Below are 13,746 nucleotides of genomic sequence, written 5' to 3' on the forward strand. Positions count from 1 at the left end.
CCATCGACTCTTTTTGGGGATTGTGTGACTTTGACTATCGGCAAAACAATTGACTGGAAATGCTTCTTCATTAACAAAGGAGGGTTTTTTACAATGAAGAGCCGATTGCTCAAAGAGGAACAAAAGAAGAGCCGATTGCTCGCATACTACTGATGCTATGTCACTAATCCTCGCTGCCCTCGTCGTCGGCATCGTAGCTGTCACCGGCGCTGCTTCCGGAGAACTCCTCGTCACTGCTGCTCCAGCCCTCGACCGAAGCTTCTTCCTCTGCGTCGTCATCGTCATCTTCACTATCTGCCCAAACACGGAGGCGCTTCGCTGGCGGGTATCCAGTGGAGGAGGAGGAATCATCCTCCTCCTTTTCTTCCTCCGCATCCTCGTCTTCCTCTTCCTTATCATGGGAAGTGGGATTCCTCCAGGAGGAGGGGTCATCCTCGTTTTCGCTCTCCAGTTCCCCTTCAACGAGGAGATGGAGGTCGCCCTCCTCATCGGTCAGGGGCATGTCGCCGTCTGACATGAGGTCGAAGTCCCACTCGGGCTCCGACATTGGCTCGCTTGGGGAAGAAGATTGGAAAGAAAGGCCGGAGGAGACGGAGGGAGAAGAAGACATTGCTACAGGGAAAGAGGGTTTTTTAGTGCCGATAGCGAGAACAGAGGAAGGGGATGAAGGAGGCTAGTCAATCGGCACAGTTTAATAAGGAGGAGCCTAATGGGGGATTTAAAGCCATTGCGGTTTCCAAGGAAATGGTGCTAAAGTTATCAAGTTTTGCAAGAAGTTGAGGAGACAAGACATCATGATAAAGGATACTGCAACGGTTCTGCCATGACATGACCCGACGAAGAAAAACGGAGTGATTTTGGAATTGATAATTCCAAAACCAGGGGGGCATGTGTTATCACCAGAATTTGACCAAGTCAGAGGTGGGCCACGATCAAGATGGGCTTGAAGATTATATACGGAGAAAATATGTAGATCGGCCTTATATGCAAAGTTGGGCTAGATTGCCCATATATCTGTAATGTAATAGATCGTATCTTAGATAGAATTTTACCCGTGCACGGTTAGGTGCACGCCTAAATTAGAAAGTCCGCTGGACTATAAATATGTATCTAGGGTTTATGGAATAAAAAACAACCAACGTTCAACCAACAAATCAATCTCGGCGCATCGCCAACTCCTTCGTCTCGAGGGTTTCTACCGGTAAGCAACATGCTGCCTAGATCGCATCTTGCGATCTAGGCAGCATAAGCTCCACGTTGTTCATGCGTTGCTCGTACCGAAGCCTTGTTGATGGCGAGCAACGTAGTTATCATAGATGTGTTAGGGTTAGCATAGTTCTTCGCGTAACATGCTATCGTAGTGCAACCCTTGCATGTCTAGCCGCCCTCACACCTATCTTAGGTGTGGGGGCGGCACCCGCTTGATCGTTATTTAGTAGATCTGATCCGTTACGATTGCTCCTTGTTCTACAAGGATTAGTTTAATATCCGCAATAGTTAGGCCTTACAAAGGGGTGGAGGATCCAGCGGCACGTAGGGTGTCGTTCACCGGCCCTAAACAGGATGTTCCGGGGATCAACCTTGTGTTGGTTTTTAGGCCTTGTTTAGGATCGGCTTACGATCACCGTGCGTGGCCGCGAGGCCCAACCGTGAGTAGGATGATCCGATTATGCGGTGAAAACCCTAAATCGTCGTAGATCTCATTAGCTTTATCTTGATCAAGCAGGACCACCATATATTCGTGCACCTCGTACGAATCATGGGTGGATCGGCTCCCCGAGCCGATTCACGGGATAACCCGAGAGCCGATCGAGGCTCGTATTTAATGTTTACGTGTATGCCATGCAGGAAACTAAGCGAGGCATCTCCATCACCTTCCCGACCAGGTATAGGTCGGGTGGCACGCCCTTGCATCAGCATCGGACGTGTGACCAGAAGGCTTTGCGGGCCGTCGCTCGGAGGGACCTCAGCCAGCCGCAGCTCTAGGTTGTTCCCGGCTCTACGGTGTTGCCCGTCGCTGCCCGCCGGTGGGTTTCTGACGACAACAGATACTATTGCAATGATTACTGTATTTTGTAATGTGTGTGCTATCAGTGATCCCGGGAATAGCACTATACACAGGTATCTTACCTTTATTAAAAGGTAGGGTGCTACAGAATGGTATCAGAGCATAGTGTTGCCTGTAGGATCGAGACCCTAGGTTTGGATTAGAAATAGGAAGACCCTAGGATGAAAAATTTGTCTAATCCTATTTGAATCAAAAATATGTTTTCTTTGTGAACTTCTAGTACTCTCATCTATTCCATCTTCAGAAATGTTTTCCTCTTGCCTTAGAAGACCTACCTTATGAAATCCATCAAGGAAGCATAGATGATGACCTTGCTCCTGAAGTGAGGGGCGGATGTTTCATATGACATTCTTCGACTCTACTAGAAGTGTTGCATGGAAGGCCAAAGGATAACTTGAAGAAAGACTTCGATGCGACTACACAACACACGAAGATATACCGATGGAGTAGAATAGAAACTTGATGCATCCAATATAGAAATAGACTAGACCACCATTAGTTCTCTTTTAGCGAACCAACGATAAGTAACAAAGTATTGATCTTACCAAAATGTGGTATGACCATACTATTTTGTTTGTGTTTGAACCATGTTGCTTGATGCTTGTTAGATGATTGTTGTTTGCTGAATTGTTTTGATCTGTTGTGTTTGGGTAGGAATTCTCCCTTAGAATCTTTCTATCCATTCTCATCTATACCCAACCCAGAGAATGTTTTCTCGGCAACTCGCCATGAAGACAATAGTAGTGCAACCAACCCTGATGATTCTTATCAAGGTGAAGAAGGATATAGTGTGAGATACGCAAAACCCTAGTTAGGTGTCGATAGAAATGTTTTCAAAACAATTCAATAATGGGGATTGAAACATTGATTCAATTCTCCATGGAAGTTTTTGTCAAACTTGTGAGGTTGACCAAGAGTTAGAATACGAGATATACCAAACTGAAAACAAGGAAATGATTGGGTGCGACATGGATTGGCCCCCATGACGACTACTCATATTGTTTGCTCTTGTTATGAGGAATGGTAAATCTAGAGAGACATACCTATAAGAGAGACGTCGCTGTTAAGCCTGAACCATAGGGTGAATAGATATTATACCCTTATAGTAGGCAAGTGTTGGCAAGCGTAGGACTATAACGAGATCAAAGATCCAACCACTAGTTTATAGTGGTGGAAGGATGTCGAAGACACCAAGAAGAAAAGGATGAAGGATCTCATGAAGTTTTCATATTTTGGTCTCCTGATTGACCCAAAGAGTGACCCATCAGTATCAGAAGTAGTTCAACAACCAACCATTTGGATTAGAAACCCTACTATGAAGGAAAGCTATTCGACTCACCTTAGAGATATACATTGTTCACTGTATGTGAATAATCATTCGACTATTGGATATAACCTCAGAAGGCATAAGCCATAGATGTTTTCAAAAGATGACATGTTGTCAAGCCATATCCTTGGATGTGCCATGTCATATCCAAGATGAGCTTAGCCCAAACCCAAGACCGAAGACTACCTACAAAAATTTCTTTTAAGGGTGGTAGAAGACATACCCTTAGATTATGGATTCACACGAGATGCCGCATGAGATGATATTTGGAGAAGGTATCACAAGGAGTTCCCCATGAGTATACTCATGTAAAGGATAGAACCCATGGGATCAGTACTATCATATGAACGAAAACAGTTGATGGTATGACCGTATAAGTTTTACTGTCCAATTTTTCAAAGCCCAAGGTTAACTGCCGAAATCTCCTCGGAGATGTTCGAAAAAGAAGCAACAGTGAGTATGAACCTACTAGAAGACATTAACCCAAACCTTTTCTTTCCAGCCTCTTCAAATCTCGAGGACGAGATTTCTTTTAAGGGTGGTAGTCTGTCACATCCCGAAATATTCCAAATTTCGGAATGTAAAATAAAAATAAATTTAATGCTTGATTATTGGAACTTGATTGAAATTTCACAAGGATTTAAAACTTTTTGAAGTTATTTAAAAGTAATTTTCAAAATGGTGTTTTCAAAGACTTATGGTTTCAAAATATTTTCAAATGAAACATATTTTGATTTTCAACGTTTTCAAATCTTTAAAGGATTTTCTATTTGAGAAAACAAAACCCTGAAAATTCTACTTGCAAAATATTGCCCAATTAGCCATATAGGCCAAAGTGCATAAAATTATTTATTTAGTTTTACTATGTACAATAAATTTGTTCCTTAACGTTCTAAAACAATATTTTGAGCTTTTCCAAGAAAAATATAATTTTGTTTGATTTCATTTGAAAACCGATCCAAGTGAGCTGACCAAAATATGCTGGCCCATCTAGGCCAATCGACCCAGTCAACAGCTCGTCATCTCCTTTCTCACGTACACCAGATGTGCATTACTGCAATGGCATCTCCTTTCTCCATCTTGATTACATCAGTTCTAGACAGTAAAACGCCTCGCTCTAAATTCTGGAATTACTTCCCATAACCACAATCCAATTCAGGGGATTAAAATCCTACTTCATTGCACCTTAAATTGAATGTATTAGTCATAACCCAACGGCCAGACCACCTCTTGAGCTCCCCATCGCTTGACTCTCTCCCCTCTCTGTTTAACCGGTCTGGAGCTTCCCATCTCCTCACTCCATCTCTTCCCCAAAAATCCCCCAAGCTCTGTACCTCTGACCGAATTTTTGGCGTTGAAGCTCCACCGCTGTGGTGACGCCATTGTCGATTTCGCCCGGTACACAGGAACTTATGCGCTGATAATTCTTTCATTCATCTCCCCTAAATCGAGCGCATCTTGTTTCTTCTTCTTTATACCATCCGATTATGCAGCAGGTGATCATCCATGGCAAGGACGGCAGTAGTTTCTGTTCAGTCCGTATGAGGAGGAGTCCGGAGAGCACGTTCACCTATCCGCCTCATCATCATGGAACTCAGTCCACGCCTCGCCGAACCCTGGAGACCGCCTGAACACTGAGTCCGCCTCCATCATCTTACTCGTAACCAGCTTTGTGGTCGCTGGTACGTTGCTGTTTCCGTTCACGCTCCTTTACGCGACTCAGATTAGTGCTGTGCTAAACAAGTGTCCGAGATAGTCCATCAGATCAGTCACGTCCGAACTGTTCCTCACATGCGCACATCAACCGATCGATCAGATTATAGTTTGTACTAGCTAATGTTAAAACTTTGAAATTCCGTAACTGCAGATCTAGAGTTCCGTTTTGAATAGTTGTTCTTCCGTTAAGTTCGTAATTAAATTTTCTACAACTTTTGTTTAGGAAGATTTCCCATCCGAGCAACTTGTTCGAACAACTTTTCGGACACCTTTAGAACTCTAACCGCTTCTATCTAGTTTTGTAAAATTCATACGTTGAGTTTCACACGCCGGTTTTCAACAAACTTTATACCGTTGGAATCAGTAAAATGCCTAGATCATTCTGGACATTTTTCTTGTCGGATTCACACGCTTTGTTTTCGCTGTATCCCTTTGATCCGCAACATCATCTATAAAATAAATCCTACAAACTTTTTTCGAGAGATTCTTTTGGCGATACGCTTGTAATAGAATTCTCTACAACTTCCGTGTAGAAAGGTCTTCCATCCGGAAATCTTATTCTATTAACTTTTCGCGAAAAGTGTAGTCTTATGACTGGCTTCGACATAGTTCATTTAGCCAAAATAATCCCTATGATCATACCCATCCATCAGAACCACTTGGTCATTTAATTCTTTCTCCAATATCATATCTACCCAAACCATGATAGCCTAGCTCACACTTTATTTGTGTTATCCAAGTGGAACTATGTTCCCATTTTCACATGTGTAGTTGTTGTGATGAGTTAGTCCACACAAATGATCATATTGTCAAACCAGTGAATATCCATTTCATCTCTGGATCACTTATCAATACCAACCTTGACATAGCCATGTCTCATATCATATCTCCTATATTGTTCATCTATGTGATAGATGAAGTTTAAAGTAAATACTACATCTGTAAATCACTTCATCTTAATTTCTCACTTGTCTCCAAGATCATAACTTAAAAATAAGATTACTTCAGTAAGATCTTAAATCAAAATGATCCTTAGCACTATCTACCCCTATCATCCATATCTATCCTGTTAAGATAATTCTACAAACCTTATATTCCTTCCTACCTTGAAAATATTTATTCAATTTACAAATGGCAAATTGAGTAAGTCTTGTCTCGCCCTAACCTGAGTATTCTTTCTGCCACTTAAATCCAATCCCTAAATCCTTGAATCTTTAATATATTCAAATCCCACTTATCAAAGCCAAACCTTGCAAGCCTTGCCTCATGCCATATCTTCTTTATCCGATGACTAAAATAAAATGAATAATAACTTGTTGTTTTCCTTGCTTGATTTTGTTGTTGTATGAATGGTGTGTTTATGTTGTGCTATTTTTTTTATCTTATAGTTTGTGTGAAGAGCGACGTGTTTTGCTGAGAGAAGTGAACTATCTTCAATTACCGAAAAGGCAAGTGACATTCAAATCCTATCTATTTTATTTATGCATTAGTGTTTTGAAACCTAGTATGCATGGTAGGATTTGATTTCAAAAGTAAAGTATTATGCTGTGCGTAGCAAACCCTAGTAGTGTGTAGCTACTCCTGAACCTATTGCTAGGATGCTTTACTCTTGCCTGCAAGATCAAATGCCAAGTGTTGTTTCTTTGTCGAATGAGAATGTTTGAAAATTTAAAAATTAACAACCTTAATGAAACACCTGGATGGATTTGGAATTGCTTGGTGGGCGGCTACTCAGGGCCACCTTGTGGTTGTCGTCAGGGCCGGCCCTGACCCATGGCCACCATGGGCAACCGCCTAGGGCCCAGGCCAGAGGGGGGGCCAAGATGGATCTTGTCTTCTATTTTGGGCTGAAAAAATGTAGCACATGCTGCAACGAACAGGCTAGCCATCGAAAGAACTTCAGTGACCAACAAACATACCACGCAAGCGATCGAACTGATCGGTCCACCTGGAGAAACCACCGATCGACTGTTCGTCTAGCTAGTCCGCAGGGCGCCTCCGTCGCCTCGTCTCACAGGTGGCGCGGCTCCATCGCAAATCGGCAGCTTGTTTGGCCGATTTTCACGGCTCGTCGACACGCATCTAATTCACTGTAAGTTCATGACTTAATCCCTCATCCAATCCTTCATCTAATCCATAGTTCAATCCATCAACTAGGGTTACAATTTCATGTGAATTCCTTCACATTAGCCGTGGATCGGTTTGGGAGTCGATTGGAAATTGCGGCGCTGCTGACTGGGCCGGCCGTGCTGCTCCATCATTTGTTCCTGCCCTCAAACTCACTGCACATATCCTCCAGTAGCTTTCTAGATTAAGGAGAATTATGAAAAGAATTTGGATCAAAGAAGAAGACTTGTACTTGGATTGTTTCTCCTACGTGGTGGTCTGACACATACACGTTATGTCTATGAGTATCTTTTTTATAGGGAAGTCGATGTGTATTAGTGGCTATAAGCCATTTTTGTCAAGCAAACTTCTCAATTTCCACCTTTAGGGAATAAAAAAACGACAACCGGTTGTTAGATAGATGATGAGATCTCTCCAGCAGCGAATTTATACGCGCTAGATAACATCCTATTTAATTCGATTCCCTTTGACACCCGAGTTCCCTTTGAGACCCGAACTCGGGTGGATTGATTGCGCACTCGCAAACCTTGCCACTAAGCTAGCACTCAGTTATCACCTTTAGGAAATAATATGTTAGAGTATATTTGTTGAAGATGCCTAATTAAGGAAACAAGAGTGTGAATTTTGATAATTAATCGCATAATAGTCATTGTGCCGCCGCGCACAACCACATTTTCATATAACTAAAACATCATTGTTGACAATGTCACTATTGTGCATGAGTTCGTCGTCAATAATATTGTCGCATCGCAGGGGTATTATGCTAGTTCTTATATACGTAGCTATATGTACATATATTTAGGCGTTAGGGGGCCCTTTTGTCGACTTTGCCCTAGGGTCCCGAAAAATATAGAGCCGGCCCTGGTTGTCGTCGCCTGAGGGTACGTGGCTACTCAGGGCCACATTGTGGTTGTCGTCGCCTGAGGGTACGTGGCTACTCAGGGCCACATTGTGGTTGTCTTCGCCTGAGGGTGCGCAAATGTTGAGTGGCTACTCAGGGCCACATGACTCCTGTCTAGTACTTGTCATGTGGTTGTCGTCGCCTGAGAGTGCACTTGTGGTTGACCACTCAGGATTAAAGAGATTACTATGTCGTCCATGTTTTAGATAGCTTCTAGTGCAGCCTTATGGTATTATGGGCTCTGCCGGGATTAAGTATGTTGTGAGGTCCAACTTGTTTGCTAGACATGAGGATGTGGCTGCGGCCAAGTGGGAACGGGTCTAGCTAGTATGGTTGAAACCTTCTTCTGAAAGATCTTGTCTCATTCTTCTCTTGGGAAGGGTGGGTCGTAAGGTGAAAGTGCACAACCTCTCGAGAGTTAAACCTAAGATCTTAGCCGTGTCCCCGGTTATGGACAATTTGAGCTTCTAGGCAAGGAATGTACGGAAGAATCTCATCACCTTTTCTGAATGTATTTAAAATTGTGTATCAATTTTCGAAAACTCATGGGAGATGTAACCATGTGATTATTCTAAAACCCATGGAGGATTTAACCATGGTGTGATTTCATAATGTCATTCAAAGATTTTCAAAATGTTTTGTTTTAAAAAAAATAGGATAAAATTGGCTTTATGCAAATTAGCCTAAGACTCCACTAGCCAAATATCATGTAGATAGTCATGCCCAAAACTGCCACCATATAAGTGTCATTTGCCAGTACATCATTGTACTGACCTCCATTCGTGGGGCTGCATATTCAAACGTGCAGGATTTTCTGAGGAGAAGTACGTGGTAGGATCCAACATGACTGCCTGTGGCACATGAAGATGATGAAGGCTCATTACTATTTTACTTTCCGCTGTGTTTATTCTGAATAATTTAGTTGAGCTAGTCCACGTGACTATGCAAATTGTAAGGTTTTATTGTACCCTCTGGATCAACGATGTAGTAATTTGATACTATTGCAATGATTACTGTATTTTGTAATGTGTGTGCTATCAGTGATCCCGGGAATAGCACTATACACAGGTATCTTACCTTTATTAAAAGGTAGGGAGCTACAAAAGATGCAAGGAAGTTTATCTTATCTTGTGATGAATGTCAAAGGGTTGGTAATATCTCTAGACACAATGAAATGCCTATGAATTATACTCTTGTTATTGAACCATTCGATTGTTGGGGATTTGACTTCATGGGACCTTTTCCCTCTTCAGAAGGTAACACTCATATACTTGTTGCTGTTGATTATGTTACTAAATGGGTGGAAGCCATACCTACAAAAAGTGCTCGATGGTGAGACCTCTTTAAGAATGCTTTTAGATATTATTTTTCCTAGATTTGGAGTTCCTAGATATATTATGACTGATGGAGGTTCTCATTTTATTCATGGTGGTTTTAGAAAAACTCTTGCTAAATATGGTATTAATCATAGAATTGATTCCGCTTATCATCCTCAAACTAGTGGGCAAGTAGAATTATCAAATAGAGAGATTAAATCTATCTTGGAAAAGACTGTTAATAAAACTAGAAAGAATTGGGCTAGTAAATTGAAGGATGCACTATGGGCTTATAGAACTGCTTATAAAAACCCCATGGGGATGTCACCTTATAAAATGGTTTATGGGAAAGCTTGTCATTTACCTTTAGAACTAGAGCACAAAGCTTATTGGGCTGTTAGAGAATTAAATAAAGATCCTAAACTTGCCGGTAATAAGAGGTTGCTACAATTGAGTTCTCTAGATGAATGGAGAAGTGAAGCTTATGAAAATGCTAAACTCTTTAAAGAGAAAGTTAAAAAATGGCATGATAGAAGGATTATCAAAAGAGAATTTAATATTGGGGATAAAGTCCTATTGTATCGGTCTCGTCTCGCATTCTTTGCAGGAAATTACTCTCGAAGTGGGAAGGACCATATGTTGTTGAGGAGGTGTATCGTTCAGGAGCAATTAAAATTAGCTCTCTCCAAGGCAATGCCACACAAGTGGTGAATGGACAAAGACTCAAGCATTATATCTCGGGTGATTCTTACAATGTAGATGTTGATATTATTCGAGTGGAAACACCGGAGGCCTTCATCAAAGGACAAATTGACAGTCCGCCAGAACTCGACTTTGAATAGGTAACAGTACTGGTAATGAAAAGTTCGCGATTTACTTTCCGAACAATGTTTTTGCTGTTTTTGGAAAATATGAAAAATTACGAGATCGAAACGGAGTAGAGGAGACGCACGAGGGCGTGCCCTCATAGGCCGGCGCGGGCCCCAGCCAGGCCGCGCCGCCCTATGAGCTGGCCGCCTCGTCGCCTCTTTCCGACTCTGGTTTGACCTGGTACTTTCCTTATGACATAAAAATTCTTTCTATATAATCCCCCGGACCCCTGGAGGTCCGTATATCGTTTTCTCGACGTGTTTTGTTTCGAGCTGTTTCTGCCGGGATCTGTTTTCAGTCTAGAAGCACCATGGTCTCCAAGAACAAGAGCAAGGAGCTTTCGGATGAAGATATTCAAGATCCCGAGTGGAAAGAGGTGGACAAGAGCGTCAAGGAAGAGGATGAAGAAGAGGTGGAGGAAGACTCGCGCGCACACCCGCGTGCTACCATTGCAAGCGTCAAGGTGGTGGACAACCCTTTTAAGTGCAAACAAGAGCGCAAGAATTCGCACCGGAGGAAGGGTTCCACGTCATTACCTAGCTCCGAAGACATCCTTCTCAGGCACTCACCATCCCTTCCGCAATCTAATTTTCAATAGTCAAATTGAAAGGACTCCCAAGGCAGCATTGCCTAGCAATTGGGATATAGATCGTTCTAACACTGCTGGAAGCATGAAGCTTGAGGGTGAAGAGTGGGGAAATAACTCCAAGAGTTGGGACTCGCCGTCGGACATACTTCTTAACCGCGTCGAGCACAATTCGGAGATGATTCGCAACCTCACGTACAAGATTGATGAGCTTCAGGAGCTTGTTGAGAAGCTTGTCAGGAATTCATCACCACCATCGCCGAAGGAGTAATTCATCATCGGTATTGGCATCCCCTTTGTTTGTTCCAAGCTTGGGGGAGTGCCGCGGTATCTGATACGTCTCTGACGTATCGATAATTTCTTATGTTCCATGCCACATTATTGATGATATCTACATGTTTTATGCATACTTTACATCATATTTATGCATTTGCCGGCACTAACCTATTAACAAGATGTTGAAGAGCCAGTTGCTGTTTTCTACTGTTTTTGGTTTCAGAAATCCTAGTAAGGAAATATTCTCGGAATTGGACGAAATCAACGCCCAGGGGCCTATTTTCACATGAAGCTTCCAGAGGACCGAAGAGTCAACGAAGTGGGGCCACGAGGTGGCCAGGAGGTAAGGCGGCGCGGCCCAGGTCTTGGCCGAGCCGGCCTGTCTCCTGGGCCCCTCGTGTGGCCCCCTGACCTGCCCTTCCGCCTACAAATAGTCTTCGTCGCGAAACCCCCGATGCGAGAGCCACGATACGGAAAACCTTCCAGAGACGCCGCCGCCGCCAATCCCATCTCGGGGGATTCAGGAGATCGCCTCCGGCACCCTGCTGGAGAGGGGATTCATCTCCCGGAGGACTCTACGCCGCCATGGTCACCTCCGGAGTGATGAGTGAGTAGTTTACCCCTGGACTATGGGTCCATAGCAGTAGCTAGATGGTTGTCTTCTCCTCATTATGCTTAATTGTCGGATCTTGTGAGCTGCCTAACATGATCAAGATCATCTATCTGTAATGCTATATGTTGTGTTTGTTGGGATCCGATGAATAGAGAATACTATGTTATGTTGATTATCAATTCATGTCTATGTGTTGTTTATGATCTTGCATGCTCTCCGTTATTAGTAGAGACTCTGGACAAGTTTTTGCTAGTAACTCCAAGAGGGGGTATTTATGCTCGATAGTGGGTTCATGTCTCCGTGAATGCGGGGAGTGACGAAACCTCTAAGGTTATGGATGTGCTGTTGCCACTAGGGATAAAACATTGATGCTATGTCCGAGGATGTAGTTATTGATTACATTACGCGCAATACTTAATGCAATTGTCCGTTGTTAGCAACTTAATACCGGAAGGGGTTCGGATGATAACCTGAAGGTGGACTTTTTAGGCATAGATGCATGCTGGATAGCGGTCTATGTACTTTGTCGTAATGCCCAATTAAATCTCACAATACTCATCATAATATGTATGTGCATGGTCATGCCCTCTCTATTTTTCAATTGCCCAACTGTAATTTGTTCACCCAACATGCTATTTATCTTATGGGAGAGACACCTCTAGTGAACTGTGGACCCCGGTCCAATTCTCTATACTGAAATACAATCTACTGCAATACTTGTTCTACTGTTTTCTGCAAACAATCATCTTCCACACTATACATCTAATCCTTTGTTACAGCAAGCCGGTGAGATTGACAACCTCGCTGTTTCGTTGGGGCAAAGTACTTGGTTTGTGTTGTGCAGGTTCCACGTTGGCGCCGGAATCCCTGGTGTTGCGCCGCACTACATCTCGCCGCCATCAACCTTCACGTGCTTCTTGACTCCTACTGGTTCGATAAACCTTGGTTTCTTACTGAGGGAAACTTGCCGTTGTGCGCATCACACCTTCCTCTTGGGGTTCCCAACGGACGCGTGTCGAACGGAAAGACAATACGTCAACCACGCGCATCAAGCTAATTTCTGGCGCCGTTGCCGGGGAGATCAAGACACGCTGCAAGGGGAGTCTCCACATCGCAATCTCTTTACTTTGTTTTTGTCTTGCTTTATTTTATTTACTACTTTGTTTGCTGCACTAAATCAAAACACAAAAAAAATTAGTTGCTAGTTTTACATTACTTGCTATCTTGTTTCCTATATCAAAAACACAAAAAAAATTAGTTACTTGCATTTACTTTATCTAGTTTGCTTTATTTACTACTACTAAAATGGGTACTCCTGAAAATACTAAGTTGTGTGACTTCACAACCACAAATAATAATGATTTCTTATGCACACCTATTGCTCCACCTGCTACTACAGCAGAATTCTTTGAAATTAAACCTCCTCTACTAAATCTTGTTATGCGAGAGCAATTTTCTGGTGTTAGTTCTGATGATGCTGCTGCCCATCTCAATAATTTTGTTGAATTATGTGAAATGCAAAAGTATAAAGATGTAGATGGTGACATTATAAAATTAAAATTGTTCCCTTTCTCATTAAGAGGAAGAGCTAAAGATTGGTTGCTATCTCTGCCTAAGAATAGTATTGATTCATGGACTAAATGCAAGGATGCTTTTATTGGTAGATATTATCCCCCTGCTAAAATTATATCTTTGAGGAGTAGCATAATGAATTTTAAACAATTGGATACTGAGCATGTTGCACAAGCATGGGAAAGAATGAAATCTTTGGTTAAAAATTGCCCAACCCATGGACTGACTACTTGGATGATCATCCAAACCTTTTATGCATGACTGAATTTTTCTTCGCGGAACCTTTTGGATTCAGCTGCTGGAGGTACCTTTATGTCCATCACTCTTGGTGAAGCAACAAAGCTTCTTGATAATATGATGATTAATTACTCTGA

General features: G+C 42.5%; 1 long non-coding RNA gene across 1 annotated transcript; it reads left to right on the forward strand.

Moving 5' to 3' along the window:
- Nucleotides 1–4,729: 4,729 nt before the first annotated feature.
- LOC124684200 lies at nucleotides 4,730–6,539 on the forward strand. Its single transcript, XR_006996940.1, has 3 exons — nucleotides 4,730–4,793; nucleotides 4,892–5,077; nucleotides 6,500–6,539. It is a non-coding gene; the product is annotated as an uncharacterized LOC124684200 (long non-coding RNA).
- Nucleotides 6,540–13,746: the final 7,207 nt, after the last annotated feature.

This window comes from Lolium rigidum, chromosome 1 (genome assembly GCF_022539505.1).
Source record: "Lolium rigidum isolate FL_2022 chromosome 1, APGP_CSIRO_Lrig_0.1, whole genome shotgun sequence".
NCBI lineage: Eukaryota > Viridiplantae > Streptophyta > Magnoliopsida > Poales > Poaceae > Lolium > Lolium rigidum.